The sequence below is a fragment of the Ambystoma mexicanum genome, chromosome 6p, assembly GCF_040938575.1.
Source record: "Ambystoma mexicanum isolate Mex_15411 chromosome 6p, UKY_AmexF1_1, whole genome shotgun sequence".
Classification (NCBI taxonomy): domain Eukaryota; kingdom Metazoa; phylum Chordata; class Amphibia; order Caudata; family Ambystomatidae; genus Ambystoma; species Ambystoma mexicanum.
The window spans coordinates 1040453959-1040472094 of record NC_090935.1 but is presented as its reverse complement, the minus strand read 5'-3'; positions in this window follow the sequence as shown (position 1 = coordinate 1040472094).

Here is an 18136-nt window from a genome sequence, read left to right as displayed (position 1 = left end):
AATGAACACCTTTAAATACTAAACATAGTTGGTATGTAAGAAACGTAGGTAACGTTATTTGCCTTTGTGACGTCATGCACGTTACAATGTGATGATGTCACAATTAATCGCCACGATTGAAGCTGCCATCGTGTCTGGCCACATCACATCCGGTTTCGGTGGAAGAGCGAGCCTACACACAGGACCACTGGGAGTAAGTAGATTATTAACCAATACCTTAGATTCTCATAGACATCTTTGTTCTATGTTCCTTTGTTTAAACTGTTCTGATCCTAAACATCCTTATATATTCTCCCACATAGTGCTGTATGCAGGCCTCTGATGACAGAGTGCAATTTGGAAATATAACACTTTGACTCTACCATCTACTTGCTGAATCCCACATGCATGGTAGGATTTTTTGACTTTTTTGAGCTCTAACCGTTACCTGATATATACAATCCCAGTATAGTAATAGAATACTTCCATTAAATATCCCATCGAAACACCAGCATGGGACAGCTCTAGGAATAGATTTCGATTGAACCTAAGAAGAGCCATAACATTTCGAAATTATAAAGTGTGACAGCTTCTCAGACCTCACGGGTAAGATTTTACAACCATTTATTCAAAAACGCCCCAGTTTTATGTACATTTCTAACCGTAGGATTTAACTGCTATCATTTTTCGAAATGTCCAACTTATTTTGTTCTGAATAAACATGCATGACTATGTAAATATATGTAAAAACACATTGAATTGTAGACAAAAAGGGTTAAAATAATCATCAGGAATACAGGACGGATTATGGTTACAATGGAGGCCTAGGTTAACATTGTTTGAATCTGATGTAACATCTAATTTAAAAATGTGCTCATTATTGATTTTCTGAAATTAAATCTCTATAAAGGACGAGATTAGAAACAATTTTCTGGACCAAACCGCATGATCTATGATAGGGGTCCTCTGAAATCAATACTTGTTTCTAACACTTGAAAACAATGATTTCTTAACAACCATTGAGCTTAACAAATGTGAATGTGGAAATATAACAATCTTGATTATTAACTGTAATTTCTTTAACAAAATAGTAATTGAAATGTATGTCTAATTTTTCTATAGATTGATTATGAAATGATTATTCGCCCCTGAATAAGAGAACAAGAAAACTTTCTCGAAACGCATTGGGCCCTACTATCTGTTTTAATAAAGTTTACATGAAAATACAACCCATTGGCGAAGTGTACTAATTAAGTAAATTGAGTTTGTATTTGCGAAAAACAGGATTGTATACATATTATATTTTATATAATTTCTCCCCAAAATTCTAGACTGTTTGGCTTCTGGATACAGCCATTGAAAGTGTGCAGGGGATGGGAGTTCCCTAATTGGGAACTATCTTCTTTTCTTGAATGGAGTGTTTGAGCAATATGCACTTCATGGTATGGGTGTCTAGTTTCTGGTGAGTAACACAATTAATGAGACAGCCCTGCCCAAAACTGGTATGAATGCAGTGTGGAGTGCTGAATGGCTGTGTGCTTGTCCCAATACACATGCCTTGTTTTGAGTGTCTGAAGAGAGAAGAATGGCCTGAATGCACTGTGAGCCTGATTGACTGCCTGCCTGCATGAATGCCCTTCTGAATAATCGGTTGCCTGAGTGTGACCCAGCAGAGTGAATGAGAGACCAAACAGTATATCTGGGGAACTCTCACTGATGGAAATTGTTCAGAAGCTGAAGTAGAAACGTGATGCTTATTCTCGAAGCCGAGCCGGAAGAAGAAGGTGAACTGCTGTTTCCCTTCGACGCAATCTGAAAGCTGCTGTGCCTTCAAGAAACCGATCCAAGAGAAGACCTGACTAGGAAACCTCTTCCCGAGCTACGAGGGATCATCGTGCACCAGTTAACATTCACCAAGGCTCCCTGGAAGTCAGTCCTTGAAAAGCTGCCGGCCGGAGACGGGGACCACCAGGGAAACTGAAGAGAAGCGCCTGGACATTCCGTCCACTGTCATCGACCAGGGTTCGGTGGACGGCCGTAACTGCTGGAAGCCCATTGAAACTGTGTTGCCCAGAAGCGTGGACAGCTTGACGCTGTGCCGCTGACGACCAGATCTGCAATGCTCCATTGTCTAAGAAAACTTTGAATCAAGGACTCCCTTGCTCATCACCGATGATTGCTTTGTCCCGCCAGAGAAAGTCAAGGTCTCTGACGAACGGAGGAGAATCTGCCGGTGGGTTTCCCACCACCCCGAAGACCACAAAGACGCTGACGACCCGACACCCTTGCTGGGCCAAAGTTCTTCATTGACTCTTTGCGGGCAACGAATTATCGTCGTCAAGGTGCACCGTACAACTCATCTTCGAAGGACATCCGTAACCGATCGTCAACGAGCACCGCCAGGACCGAAGCTGCTGCCTCGATGTCTTTGTTCACCTTTTCTTCGAGGGATCTCGATGATCCGTGGCTCATCCCTTAAAGGGTGTTCACTCAAGAAGGATCCGTCGACGACCCAATGTCAAACTCTGCTAAACCAGGTACATTGGGGTGGTAGGAATGCTATAGAAGGAATTTACAGGTTGCCCAACTGGGGGGATCCACAAGCAGAACTGTGACATAGTAGCTAGAGTACTATTCTGCCAATTGTTTTACCAACTTGTTTTCTTCCTCAAGACTATTGTTGGTTTACTTTATCAATTGATTCTTATGCTATTTCAAACTGTCTGCAGTTGATGCATTTTAATAGCATCAAAGAGAAATTGTGGTACCACATTGGAACTGTATATATTTATCATATTAGTATTGCCTGAGCATTAAGTGTGTTATTGTGTGTGTATGTATTTTGGACCTTATTTATATAAATAACTGTGTTATCAATAACATAGTGTGTGGACATTCCTTTGTCGGGGCTTGGGGACTACACTGTACTTAAAGACCAGGCCACATCACCTCCTGAGAGCTAAAGCCTTGATTGCTTCTCCATGTTTACCAAATATACAATCTTAGCTGCGGTGCGCTGTGCTTCTAGTCTGCCATATAGAGGGCAGGAGTACAGAACCCCCGCTCCAGTCTTGACACTGGTGGCAGCGGTGGGATGCTTATGGTTTTAAGAATCAGTGTGTAACCTTGCCACTTACAAAATACCTACACTTTGTGAATTTGAGATTTTTAGGTGGGTACTAGATAACTACATTACAAGCAATGGAATCTATTGCAAATGGTAAATTGACTAGGATGATCTTAGAGGCTCTCTAGAGTGCTTGTGAAACCAGGGTGTTAGATTTTGAAGATAAGTCAAGGGCTGAGCTGATAGCTGCCCCGGTGGACTACCAGACTGATTGTGAAACTCTTGCTGAAAGGAGGAATGCAACCAACAAGGACTTTGCCCCTGTGGTTGTTACTGAATCTGTTTCTTGGAGTGCCACCATGCCTGCTGCCTCTATTCCAAAACCCAGCAATGTTTCTTCAGGGAGTGCCTTGGAACTTGAAGTATTGAGGATGAAAATGGACTTTTAATATAAAAAGTTGGAAACTGAAGCTGAACTTAGAAAGAGGAGTTGTCACAACAAGTGATAATCAAGAATAGGGATACTGAACTCAAAGACAAAGACCTTGAACTTAAAAACAAGGACACTGAATGTCAGAAAATCGAGCTAGAGAAAGCTAGAGTGGAGACTTCAGCCAAACCAGTTGAGAGTGTCAGTTCCCCTGCCACCAAGTTTATGAAAGATGCGGTTGGTGTGCATCAGGAGGGTTCTGATATCCTCCAATGGATTGAAGCATTTGAAATGGCTTGTGGAATCCATGAAGTTGATAAAAGATATTGGGCTAAGTGTTTGTTAAGCAGAGTGCCTCAAACTGGGTATGACTGTATTCTGGAACTGATTCTGGAAGAAAGGGGTCAGTATGAGTGCATGAAGTCTGCTTTAATTTCAAAGTTTGGCAAGACACCAACCCACTACCTTAAAAGGTTCCGGGATTATAATAATAGAGAGAATGTGTCTTGAATTGACTGGTTGAGTGCTGCACATATGAACATGATGGGGTGGATTGATGTTTACAAGGTGAAAATGTTTGATGAATTGTTACACCTTTTGTTTTTTGAGCATTTCTCTGAAGCCTGTTCACCAGAGCTTTGTCAGTAAATTGCTGACCAGAACATTTTGCATCCCTTTAAGATGGCTGGCTGACAAGTGGGTCTCCAACCGGGTGTCCCCTAAGGACCCCAGTGGGAAGGACAAAGGAAAAAGGGGGACCCTCTCAGAAGTCTCAGGAGTCCCAAAAGCAGTCACCGTCGAGTAAACCAAAACCTTCCTCTCCTAAAACACAAAAACATAGTGGGGATATGTCCTATGTGGGAGGGAGTAAGGGTAGTGGTCCTCCTGCTGCAAAGCAGGCTCCCAGGGTGTCCAGTACAGTATCCCACATTTCTGTGGCACTTTTTGGGACTGTGGGGCTCTGAACCACAAGAGGGGTGGCCCCAAGAGTAAAGGTAAGATAATTGGAGTCCAGGCTGTCAGCCTGACCTACCCTTACCCCATGCCTGAGGTGGAGGCCACTGTCCTCCCCTTATCTAAAGGGATACATTTGGTGCTCCTGTAGAGATTTCCCTAGTGTCCCTTGGAGCCGGAGACCTGTACGCAGAAGTACTGGCTACAATCCCACAGAACACCCATACGTTTTTGAGAAGTGTCCTCCTGAATGGCCAACCTTCTACTGGTTTGAGAGACACTGGGGCAAGCATGACAGTGGTGGACAGGAACCTGCTCATGCCAGAGGACTATGTAGGTGCTCCTCTGAGAACTACCAGGTTAGCTGGGGGACCTCCCAATGTATCTCCTGTTGCCCTAGTCACAATCATGATTGGAGACAAGACAGCGAATCTTCCTGTCCTGGTTCAGGACAATGTACCTGCTAACATTTTGTTAGGCAATGATCTTGTGGAATTGGGGTTTATCTCTAATGGTCTCTCCCCGACTGCTGCTGCAGTCACTAGGTCACAGGTAACACTGGGTCTGACTGAGAGTCAGGCACCCAAGCCAAATGGGAGACCGAAGGCAAGAAGTGAGAGCAAGAAGGCCAACTCTGTGAAGGGGGCTCCTTCTCTTCCTAGTGCTTCAGCAGCACCCACTGGGATTCATGCTCCAGATGGGCTGGGTCCAGTGGAAACCCGAGTCTCAACTCCTCAGGGAGAAGAGACAGAAGACCCTCCTGCGGAAGACGGTCTCAACATGGAAAATCACCCCGATCTTGAATGCCTGCTGGCTGAATGGGGGCCCTCTAGGGGCGGCTTCTGTAAGGGTAAGAGAGAGTGCCACTCTCTCTCTCTCTCTCTCTCTCGGGTCTGAGGAAACAGGCCCTGGATCAGGCACAAGGTGAAGTGCCTAGGTCATTATGGATTTATTGAGAGGGTGAGCTCCTTGTTAGTGAGCCCACTAAGCCTGAACCTGGTGCCCTCAAGAGGTAGTAGTACCCCAGGTTTACAGGCCCTTCCTACTGCAGTTGGTGCTTGAGGTGCCCCTAGCTGGTCATCTTGGGACAAAGAAGACTAGGCAGGGGCTCTCTGCACATTTCTACTGGTCATGGATGGGAGAGGTAGTAGAGTCCCACTGCAAGAACTGCCCCACTTGTCAGTTGTCTGGCAAGACTGGAGGGAAAGTCATTGCCCCACTGCAGCTGTTGCCAGTGGTTGCCACACCATTTGAGAGGGTTGGCATCAACATTGTCGGTCCCCTTGACCCTCCCACTTCAGGTGGACATTGGTTCATCCTGGTCCAGGTAGATCATGCCACCAGGTACCCTGAGGCTATACCCCTTTGGACGGTCACTGTCAAGGTGGTTGCCAGGGCTCACCTAGGCATTTTTACCAGTGTTGGATACCCTAAAGAGATTGTCTCTGACAGAGGATCCAACTTCATGTCGAGTTACATGAAAACGATGTGGAAAGAGTGTGGGGTAATCTACAAGTTCTCCACCTCCTACCATCCCCAGACTAATGGTCTGGTTGAGAGATTTGATAACACTCTCAAGGGCATGCTGGGTGCTTTGGAAGAGCCCCTAAGGAGGGCATGGAATCTCCTCCTGCCAGTCCTGCTGTTTGCTTACAGAGAGGTACCTCAAGAAGGTGTTGGTTTCAGCCCCTTTGGGTTACTCTTTGGACATCCGTGAGGGGTGCCCTTGCCTTGATCAGAGAAGGTTAGGAAGCCACCCCTGCAGGTCCTGCCAAACATGTGGGGGACTATGTGTTAGGCTTCAGGCAGAGGATGACACAGATGATGGGCCAGGCAACAGCAAACCTCAAGACAAGCCAGGAATTAAATAAAGTACTGGCATGACCTTAAAGCATCACAAGTGGATAGGACTCCAGGGCAGGAGATCCTTGTGATGGAGCCTACCAAAGCTAGAGCTTTGGCAGTTAAGTGGGCTGGACCCTTCAGGATAATCTACAAGATGGGAAAAGTCAATTATCTGTTTGGCATTGGAGTCCCTGGGGTAGCCCCTGAGGTATTCCACGTCAACAGGCTAAAGCCTTTCCGTAGACAGGCAGAGGTCTCATGTCTCTTGCTAGCTTCAGCGCAAAAAGTGATGAGAGTGAGTCACTTCCTGATTTTCTGCATAGCAACTATCAGGATGGCTCAGTGGAGGGAGTGCATCTCTCTCCAGATCTGACACCAGAGCAGCAGCGGGCCTGCAGGGCATTGCTCCAGCAATATGCCCCCCTATTCTCGCTGACACCAGGCCTCACCCCATGGTGTAGGCACAGAATTGACACTGGTGACAGTATACCTGTCAAAAGCAGATGCTATCGGATGTCAGATACCGTCAAGAACCACATCCTGGCTGAGGTCGCCAAGATGTTTGATCTGGGTGCTATTGAACCCTCCACCAGTCCCTGGTCCAGTCCAGTGGCCCTTGTCCCCAAGGCAAGTTCCCAGGCAGGTTCCAGGTATTTGTGGTTCTGTCTGGACTACAGAGGGGTCAATGCCATCACCAAAACTGACACAAACCCATTGCCAATGGCTGATGAGCACCTTTGACCTTATCTCAGGCTATTGGCAAATAGCTGTGACGGACCATGCCAAGGAAAAACTGTGTTCTCAACACCTCTAAAACCTTCTAAACCTTCCAGGCATCACCCCTTTTGTTTTGCTATTGTCACCCCGAGTGGGACGGGTATGCCCAGACATGGGTCCCGAGTCTGCCCGGCCTAGATACCCAAGCTACTCCTCGCTGATGATGCCCAACAAGGCTGAAACATGTCTGGGGATGCTTGTGGTCTCGTGCAGAAGTGAGGTGACCTAGCATTTCGTGCTGGACTGCCCCTTTTGGGGTAGGACAAATCCTGATTTGCATATGGTTTTTCCCCTTCTGTAATGGCTTGGCAGGCTGAAAAACGATGGTCTGGAGGGTTGCCCAGAGCTATGCCTGTGGTTATGATTAATTCAAAATCTTCCAGCCATTACCTTTTTGTTTTGCTAAAGTCACCCCCGAGTGGGAGGGGTAAGCCCAGACGTGGGTCCCTAGTCTGCCTGCCCTAGAGACCCAAGCTACTCCTCAATGATGATGCCCAACAAGGCTGAAAAATGTCTGGGGATGCTTGTGGTCTCGTGCAGAAGGGAGGTGACTTAGCAGTTCGGGCTGGACTGCCCCTTTTGGGGTAGGACCAGGTCTGATTTGTATATGGTGTTTCCCCTTCTTTAATGGCTTGGCAGGCTGAAAAACGATGGTCTGGAGGGTTGCCCAGAGCTATGCCCGTGGTTATGATTAATTCAAAATCTTACAGCCGTCACCTTTTTGTTTTGCTGAATGCACTGTGAGCCTGATTGGCTGCCTGCATGCATGAATGCCATTCTGAATGATTGGTTGCCTGAGTGTGACCCAGAAGAGTGAATTAAAGACCAAACAGTATATCTGGGACCTCTCACTGATGGAAATCGTTCAAAAGCTGAAGTCGAAACTTGATGCTTATTCTCAGAGCAGAGCTGGAAGAAGGTGGTAACCGTTGTCTCCCTTTTACGCAATATGAAAGCTGCATTGCCTTCAAGAAACTGATCCAGGAGAGGACCTGGCTAGGAGACCTCTTCTCGAGCTACGAGCGATCATCCTGCACCAGCTAACCTTCTCCAAGGCTCCCTGGAAGTCAGTCCTCGAAAGGCTGTCGACCGGAGACGGGAACTGCCAAGGAAACTGAAGAGAAGCGGCCAGACATTCTGTCCACCATCGTCGACCAGGGTTAGGTGGACCGCCGTAACCGCTGGAAGCCCGTCAAAGCCATGCTGCCCAGAAATGGCGACAGCTTGACGCTGTGCCACTGATGACCGGATCTGCAACGTTCCATTGCCTAAGAACACTTTGAATCAAGGACTCCCTTGCTCATCGCCGATGACCGCTTTGTCCCGCCGGAGAAAGTCAAGGTCGTCGATGAACCGAGGAGAATTTGCAGGTGGGTTTCCCACCACCCAAAGACCACAAAGACGCTGACGACCCGACGCCCTTGCTGCGCCAAAGTTCTTCATTGAATCTTTGTGGCAACGAGCTATCATCGTCGAGGAGCATTGCGCACCTCATCTTTGCAGGACGTCCAAGTCTGATCGTCAGTGAGCACCATCAGGACCAAAGCTGCTGCCTCGACACCTTTATTCACCTTTTTTTTGAGGGATTTCGATGGTCTGTGGCTACTGCCTTAAAGGGAATTCACTAAAGAAGGATCGGTTGACGACAGGACATCGAACTCTGCTAAACCAAGTGCATTGCGGTGGTAGAACTTTTATCGAAGGAAATAAGACTCTGATAAACAATACATGGACTGGGCTTGTTTATTATCTTATTTACAGGTTGCCCAGGTGGGGGATCCTCAGACAGAACTGTGACTTTGTAGCTAGAGTACTATTCTGAACATTGTTTAACCAACTTGTTTTCTTCCTCAATTCTATTGTTGGTTCACTTTGTATGCCATTTTAACCCTTTAAATGCCAGTGACGAGCCGGCTCGACGGTAAAAACCGCTCCAGGTTGCCACCGACGAGCCGGCTCGTCGGTGGCACTTAAGGGGTTAATGAGGGGGGAAATGCTGGCGGGTTTGGGCGGTGAATACCGCGATTTTAAAAAAAAACCATTGGCACTGGGGGGGAACCTCAATGGCACTTAAGAGGTTAAACTGTCTGCAGTTGATGCATTTTAATGGAATCAAAGAGTAATTGTGGAACCACATAGCAACTGTATATATTTATCATATTAGTATTGCCCGAGCACAAAGTGTGTGTTATTGTGTGTGTATATATTCTGGACCTTATTTATATAAAGAACTGTATTATCACTAACATATTTTATTTATTTATTTATTTATTTATTTATTTGCATTTTTAAAGCGCTCACACAGCCCGGGGGCATCGAGGAGCTGTTACAGGAATATGTGTTAGTTGCGTATTAATAACATGCTTAATACTCAGAGATTTCTAAGCGCGGAACCAGGGATCAAACCTGTGTTGCTTTGTATTGTCTTGTTTCCAAGGCGAGCATGTTGCCGCTGATCTATCCTCCTGTGACATTCCTTTGTGGGGGCTTGGGGACTACACTGTACTTAAGAACCAGCCCACATCACCTCCTGAGAGCTTAGGCCTTGATTGCTTGTCCCCATTTACCAAATAAAGAATCTTGGCTGGGGTGCTCTGTGCTTCTACTCTGCCATATAGAGGTCAGGAGTACAGAAACCCCCCTCCAGTCTTTACAGCATTGTCATTGTCCCAAATGGCATTTGTGGAGACAGCAAGGCCAGGCACCGATTTCGATCAGTCGTGGCATAGCTGTGCACTGCTCACAGAGCTGACACTAGTTTCATATCAGATAGTTGTGGCTGTATAATGTGTGCGCTCAATAGTCACCCTGCCATAACTGGCATGGCATATATTTAAATATTTACATGCCACCAGACTAACTAAGGCATATAATTATAAAGTTGAAAACAGTGGTGCAGAGGATTAGAAAGCAACCTTTTCCTTCAAGATCATTGCGTTCCAACAGCTGTCAGGAATACACATATGACCTTTGAACCTTTCCAGTGCTAAGGGCTGGGACTGGGGGCTCCTGTAGGCCTTCTCAGCAAAGGATCATGTTTTCACTATCATTTTGGCATGGAATACGTATGTTAAAATGTTAAATGTTAAAGGTATTTGTACTGCGCACTGTCACCAACGGAATTGGTCCCCAGGCGCTCTGGCGGATCTGCAAATGATAAGGTGGGATGGGTTAGTAAGGTGAAGAGGGAGTAGGATAGTGAGAGGAGTGGTGTTCTGTTGGCAGCTTCAGCTCGGTATACATCAGATACTGAGCTTTGGTGCGGATATTGGATCGATGTCAGTCCGCGTGTGCTGTTGCTCCGGCTTATGTGTTGTTGCAGTGATGTGAAGTGCGTGCGGCTTGCTGTGCGGGAGATGGTTGTGTGAGTTTTTGGAGTGAGATAAGTATGCAGAGTTTGAGCTTATATTTGTTAGTGGGTTACCTGACCTTTAGCATGCTAACATTCACAGGTCATTCCAGGTGCGGCACCTGTCGACCCTCACACCTCTATCTGGATGCGGCGCAGGCCAATGCCTAGGATTCCATCTAGGTGTGGGCATGTCAACATTAACCATCCCATCCAAATGCAACGCAGGCCAATATTCACAATTCTGTCTGAGTGTGGACATGCTAACATTCACAATTCTGTCTAAGTGTGGACATGCTAACATTCAGAGTCCTATCTAGATGCAACGCAGGCCAATATTCACAATTCTGTTTAAGTGTGGACATGCTAACATTCGCAATTCTGTCTGGGTGTGGACATGCTAATATTCACAATTCTGTCTAAGTGTGGATGTGCTAATATTCACAATTCTGTCTAAGTGTGGACATGCTAACATTCACAATTCTGTCTGAGTGTGGACATGCTAGCATTCACAATTCTGTCTAAGTGTAGACATGCTAACATTCAGAGTCCTATCTAGATGCAACGTAGGCCAATATTCACAATTCTGTCTAAGTGTGGACATGCTAACATTCGCAATTCTGTCTGAGCGTGGACTTGCCAAAATTCACAATTTTGCCTAAGTGTGGACATGCTAATATTCACAATTCTGTCTGAGTTTGGGCATGCTAGTGTTCACAATTCTGTCTGAGTGTGGACATGCTAACATTCAGAGTCCAATCCAGATGCGACAGAGGCCAATATTCACAATTCTGTCTGAGTTTGGACATGCTAATATTCACAATTCTGTCTGACTGTGGACATGCTAACATTCAGAGTCCTATCTAGATGCAACGCAGGCCAATATTCACAATTCTGTCTAAGTGTGGACATGCTAACATTCGCAATTATGTCTGAGCGTGGACTTGCCAATATTCACAATTCTGTCTGAGTGTGGACATGCTAACATTCAGAGTCCTATCTAGATGCGACGGAGGCCAATATTCACAATTCTGTCTGAGTTTGGACATGCTAATATTCACAATTCTGTCTAAGTGTGGACATGCTAACATTCGCAATTATGTCTGATCGTGGACTTGCCAATATTCACAATTCTGTCTGAGTGTGGACATGCTATCATTCAGAGTCCTATCTAGATGCAACGCAGGCCAATATTCACAATTCTGTCTAAGTGTGGACATGCTAACATTCGCAATTCTGTCTGAGTGTGGACTTGCCAATATTCACAATTCTGTCTGAGTGTGGGCATGCTAGTATTCACAATTCTGTCTGAGTGTGGACATGCTAACATTCAGAGTCCCATCTAGATGCGACGGAGGCCAATATTCACAATTCTGTCTGAGTTTGGACATGCTAATATTCACAATTCTGTCTGAGTGTGGACATGCTAACATTCAGAGTCCTATATAGATGCGACGGAGGCCAATATTCACAATTCTGTCTAAGTGTGGATATGCTAATATTCACAATTCTGTCTAAATGCGGCGCGTGTTGGTCTTGACAACTATGTTACTATGTAATGCAAAGCAACGTCTGCAATCCTGCCATGAATAAGTTCAGTCTGGTGGTTACAAATCTTTCTGAGTGTTCCTGGTGTGAGTCTATGGCAGTCTATGTTATTGGGAGGTAAGATAGATTGGCACAGGTTTTCTGGAGTAGAGTAATTGCTCTACTCCCCACCCATGCCACACTCACAGTTTTTGTTGGTGTCTGTTGGCTGTTGGCTTCACTGTCTTCCCCTGCTGACACCTGCAGACACATCTTGGGGCCGTCCTTTGCCTCGGGGTCCTTCGCCGCAGGGCTGCCGGGCAGTGGGCTGCCCTAGGGTGTCCTTGATGTGGGGTATGAGGACCAATCCGGATGGAGTGGGCGTGTAGAGAGGCAGGCAGAGTGATGCCAGGAAGTGGGTGGGCAGGGGGAGAGAGACCATGCGCCGAGTACGCTATGGTGCGTTTAAGCACCTTTACCAAATAAAATAGCATTTTGGTGGGATGTGGGGGGTCAGGAGACACCTTACCTTTGGCCTGGGCTCGCTGGAAATGGCGGGGAGCGCCTCCAGCAGACCCGTGCTACGGCCTCTGTTGTTTTTTTTTTTTTTTTTTTTTTTAAACGGACCAATCGGGACTAGGGGAGGCGGGCAGAGTGAAGCCAGGAAGCGGGTGGGCAGTGGGAGAGGGACCACGCGCCGAGTGCGCTATGGTGCTTTTAAGCACCTTTACCAAATAAAATAGCATTTTGGGGGGACGTTGGGGGTCAGGAGACACCTTACCTTTGGCCTGGGCTCGCTGGATTAGCAAACCTCCTTGTCAGGAACAGAATTACACTCATCATTTTATGTAACAAAAATCAAAAACACTCAGGCTATTTCCATCCTCACCAGATGGATTCTGTTACAAAAACGTACCCCAGTGTTGCTCATTCTGCATTGTTATTAGTCCTCTGCTTTTTATTTAGGACTTGTGCCCTGGCTGGTGATGGAAACACGCATTTAACTTTATCTAATGAATTCAGAGGAGTGAATTCCATTGGTCAGAGGAAGTGGCTCTCCTTTAGGTTAGAACATATGTATTCTTTTTCGGGAGCCTGTGTAAATGTGCAGTTAGGGTTCATGCATATAATTCTAAATGTGTGCCATTTATTTAGTGAATGTAATGATGAACTTTGACAATTATTTTCAATTTCATGAAATGCACGTTTTGCACTTCGTCCTCCATTTGCAATGTGTTCTCAACAACAACTCTTTAAAACATAAATAGCATTTTAAAAATAATTCTATTGTAAATACTAAATTCCACTCTGGAATGTGTACGATGTTTCTTCTCATTTAGGTCCAGGGTGCCTTTTAGCTACAGACGTGAGCACTTGACTTGATTAGGAGCGGCAGAAGGAGGATCGGCTTCTGCTGCTTTTGATTTCACTGCACAGAATATCTGTAAATTGAATGTGCTAACGAGTCAAATACAAGCACAAGCGGCAAAAGCTGCATCCACTTAGGTCTCTCCTTCTTAAGTAAGAAGCAGAATGGGAAGTCAGATTTCAGCAGCACAGTTCATATGAATTGTTATGCATGCCAGCCCACTCAATCGTCCTCCATTATTTTTGCAAATCTAAAGAATTAATTAGATGTGAAAAGCAAATTTCTTTCGAACTTTTTTTTCTTATTTCTCCTCTGCAAACTTTCTGTCTAAGCTAAGCTCTTAATATTGAATTATAACTATTGAAATGGTATGCCAAGAATCTAAAGAAAATAACAGAATAGTATCAGCGTTTAGCCTATGATAAAACATTGTTTTCAATATGACCTTCTGCCAATCCAGATGTTGTCTTGACTTCTTTCACTGTATAAATAAAATCAGGGGAAAAGAGTACTACATTCCAAGATTTATGTTAATACCTAATTATGTATGTATTGGATCTAAGTGAGATGGGAGCAAATTTACATTTTCTAGGCATGATGTTTACTCCACAACTGCCTATGCTGTGCATTAAGTTAAAATGGCTAAGCTATCTCTTATCTAATTAGCTAGAAGCCTATTTGCACCACAGATTCTGATTGGCTTTTAAGTAATTAACGACTACCAAACTTGCGTGCTTGGATTAGCGTTATATTGAAGAAAAATAGAATGCTTTATTAATCAACACACTTGCACTTTCACCTGAAGGGAGCAGATGCAGTGAAAAAGCCAAAAGATAGGAACTTCTCAGATTATTACACAATCGACACATTCCATTGAATGTGAGATATAAGGATGTGTTATTCCCATATGGCTGCAAAGACACTGCAAACACATGGGAAATCCGCATAGGGATAAGGTATTCCATACATATATGCTGATTCTGATGCCATCAGAATCATCATGTGTGACAGAATCTCAATGAGTTTCCATACACTATTTGTGAGGCTATACTTATGCTAAAAATAGATATTGTTTTGAAATGCAATTTTGAATGGTGCTGATGGGATAGGAATTAGGTGGGTTAGTGTTCCAAAAGAACTGTTTCCCTCTACTATGTGGGTGAGGAGAGATTTTCAAATTCTGACCTGTTGAAGGTTTCTGAGCGGCCAACCTAGGTGAAGACAAGGACTTTTCACACATGATCTTATCAAACTCTTTCAAGGTAGCATAGGCTTAGCAGTTAAGAAGATTTAGGATATAAGGCGTTGGTAGGTAATCACAGTTGAAAACACTTAGAGATAGCCTTGTACTAGAGTTCCAGACAGACATTTAAACATATTCTATCTATTAGGTAAAACCTAAGCATACAATGCACTACAAGACACTCTTACAGACAGGAATCTCTAAACAGGATTCGACAACAATTTACAAACCAAACTGTATGAATCACTTCAAACAAGGTATCCAAAAATTGGGAAGTTGGAAAGAAAAACAGTCCTTCCCATTCAGGTAAGTAATTCTGGAGCCTCAAAGAGTTCAAATCACATGTAAGAAAGTACCTGGAAGGTGGGGAGCCGGAGATCTCAAAGTTCCCCTGGCCAGTTTTGGCTTCAGCTGACATGTGGGTAAAATGCAGATTAAAAGCACTGTTTATGGTGAAAGGTGTTACGGCAAAATTTGGGGTACCCTCCCAATTCATCCACACTTTGGGTTACCCGGGGGGGATGGAAGGAGTCCTAGTTTATAATGTCATCAATCACAGCAGGGAAATTGTAGTGATAAGAATTGGACTTGACAGTCATTAAATACCTATGGGGGCAGGGGGCACAAATAATGGTACATACACTTGCACCCAAACTTGCAGAGGTACTCAGAATCAGAAGGGACACTTACATCTGTCATTTGTCCCATTGATGGGGGCCCATGGGCTGCAGGTTCAGTGGCTGAAATAGTTGTTGGGTTTGGGTCTGGCTTTATGATGGTTCCAGCAGACTTGTAGCAGGACTGGTCAGACAGCCAAGGGCAAGGATTTTCCCATACTCTAGGGCATAGCTATGCTGAAAATACTCAAAGGAATGCTTATATGTATCTAAACAAAATGAGGATATTTAAGGTTGCTGGGGTGGTGGGAAAATACATGGCACAAACATTGCATAATAATTTTCAAAAAATAGTATGATTAATATTAGGATACTCCTGTCCCCTGCGCACAATCAACCTGAAAACGATCAAGATCTTGAGTAAATGCTAATTTGTGTTCAAACAATGTTGCTGTACTTGGAATTACTTAAGAAGAAATGTCCATAAACAGTATCTGATAAACAGTAGCTCCTAAAGAAGTTTGAGAAGAAGTCCATCTGGTTTTGTGGAAAAATATTTGTACTCCATCAGATCATATTGACATCAAATTAGTTGCTAAACGTGTTTCAGGACATAGTAATCCCTTCATCAGGAGCTTTATGTTAAAATCTGCTGAATAATATATAAAATATGAACATTTACAAAAGAATACTTCAAGAAAGATAATATTACAGAACATTTTACAGAAAATATTGCAACGCAGATATTTCAATCGATAAGTATAATGCTATCTAATTTATTTAAATACAATATGACAGACTCGCTTGTGTCATAGGACATTTCTTGCAAGAAACATCAAGTTTTTTTTTTAAAGAAACAGCATTAAATATCTGATGGTAGTGGTGATCAAATCTATTACCCTCTTCCTATGAAGAAAAAAGGAAAGGATGAGGTCACTAGATTTCTGAATTAACTTACCAATGTGAAAATGACTAGAAATCGGAAATAAGTATCAGATCAAATGAAGATCTTGTTACCTTTAATCTGCAATTGTGAAGACAGGGAAGTATGAGAAATAGGGATCAGTATGGCATCTGTAAAGCAACAAAGGTGTGTATCTTAACATAAAATATGATATTAAGACTATCTTAGAGTAATGAATATGGAAAGGGAATTAGAAATAAACTAACCAAAACAAATAAAATAGGGTTCTTAAATTGGGCTCAAGTAGACCGCAAGGTCTTGCTATAAAGAGCACTGAATGCCAGACCTACAAAATGGCTGATATTTGTAATAGGCGTGCTCAGGTATGCGTAGATGATGTGATTACATCACTACCTCTGCACATTAGTCAATGGGCCATGAATAGTAGGGGTCATGAGAAAGAAAAAATAAATAGTCCATGTGAAAAGAAGGGTTGAAAATGAAAATCAACTGAATATTTCTTACTAACAATCTAGTATTTACCTAAAATAAGAAATGCTAGCAAACAAATAATAGAAGCCAATTAAAATCACCTACAACTTACACAAAAAACAACATTCAGATACGTTTTGACATGCAAGAAGGTATTTCGTTCAAGTAGAAACTTGCAATGATTATCTGAACACAAACAAATCAGTAGGTATTCTGTTGATTGTGGCTGTCATTTCAAATAGATTTCAATCAACAATAATAATCAGTATGTAATATGTATTAAAAAAGTGCACTAGATCAAAGTATGACCATTTCAATAAATCACATGTTGCATTACAGGCTAATAAATACTTTTAAGTATACGCCCCTAAATTGAAATCCTCATTCATACCTGAGGGCTAGATAGTATCTAAACAATCAATCCAAGACAACTCTCATTGTGTAAATTACTTTGACATATCCTCCCCCTCACTGGTTCATGCACAACTTCTGGACTATAAATCTCAAGTGTGCAGCAGTGTGTAATCTTTGAAGTGTCAAATGACTAGAGATTTTAAATCACTGGTGCAAATGTTGGACTTGTGTTCTGTCCATCTTGTATCTGCCACAGGGGAAGCTTAAGGCATGAATGACATTACGTATATTGCAAGTAGCATAATAATTCAATTTGATCTTAAGTCCTGATTATGGATGTCTTATGTTTATATATATTATATATATATGCAATAGCTGCAAGACACCCAAGTGCAGCACGCAATAACCTCTACAGTGAACTTTATAAAGCGTTGAGTGTAATGGCGCCGGATGGATATTTGAAACACTTGCATTCTAGTGTCAAGTGCTGCACACTCATACACAATGGACTGTTTCAGGCAGAATGATTCTACAAATTCATCGCGTGGCCTTCATGCCCACACTGTAAAACAGTTTTAATGTGTGCTTTTTATTTTCCATACCAGCGCCACCAAATAAAGTGCCTGCTGTCTGTATCCCCAATTTGAGCCCATATTTTGCTCCATGTGTCTGCAGTCTAAGCTATCCCATTCTCATCATCAATGGTTTTAGTTTGTTGGGTGTTAGGGGTTAGTATGTTATAATTATTAGTGTTACGGTGTTAGTCACTATTCTACAATTGCACTTACACTGCTATACTATGGTGTAATAAACCCCAAGATACCCAAGTTCACCAGTGCTAAAGTGTATGCCCATGCTGAAGTACACCCCCTTTATAATTAATCTGAGTTGTCACTAAAATTCCTTCTTATCTAAAATTCGACCTGCTTATCCTACAGTTGCCCAGACCTTTTCATGAACTCTCCATTAGTCTGCCATCTCTTCAACAATACTAACCAAATCCCCACTAACAACACCTACCACATTACAGTATGAACACAAATCCCCTCCACACAGCCACTTTTGACCTTTCAGTTTTGAGATCAACATTAATTGAGCTACTACGAAACTCACCTCTTTTGCTCTATAACACCCGCACATCAGTAACTAACCCAGATGTAGAAAGCTGTATTGGCTCTTGGGATTTCCAAATGCCATAGCCACTCACATAGGGCCAGATTCTAAAAAAT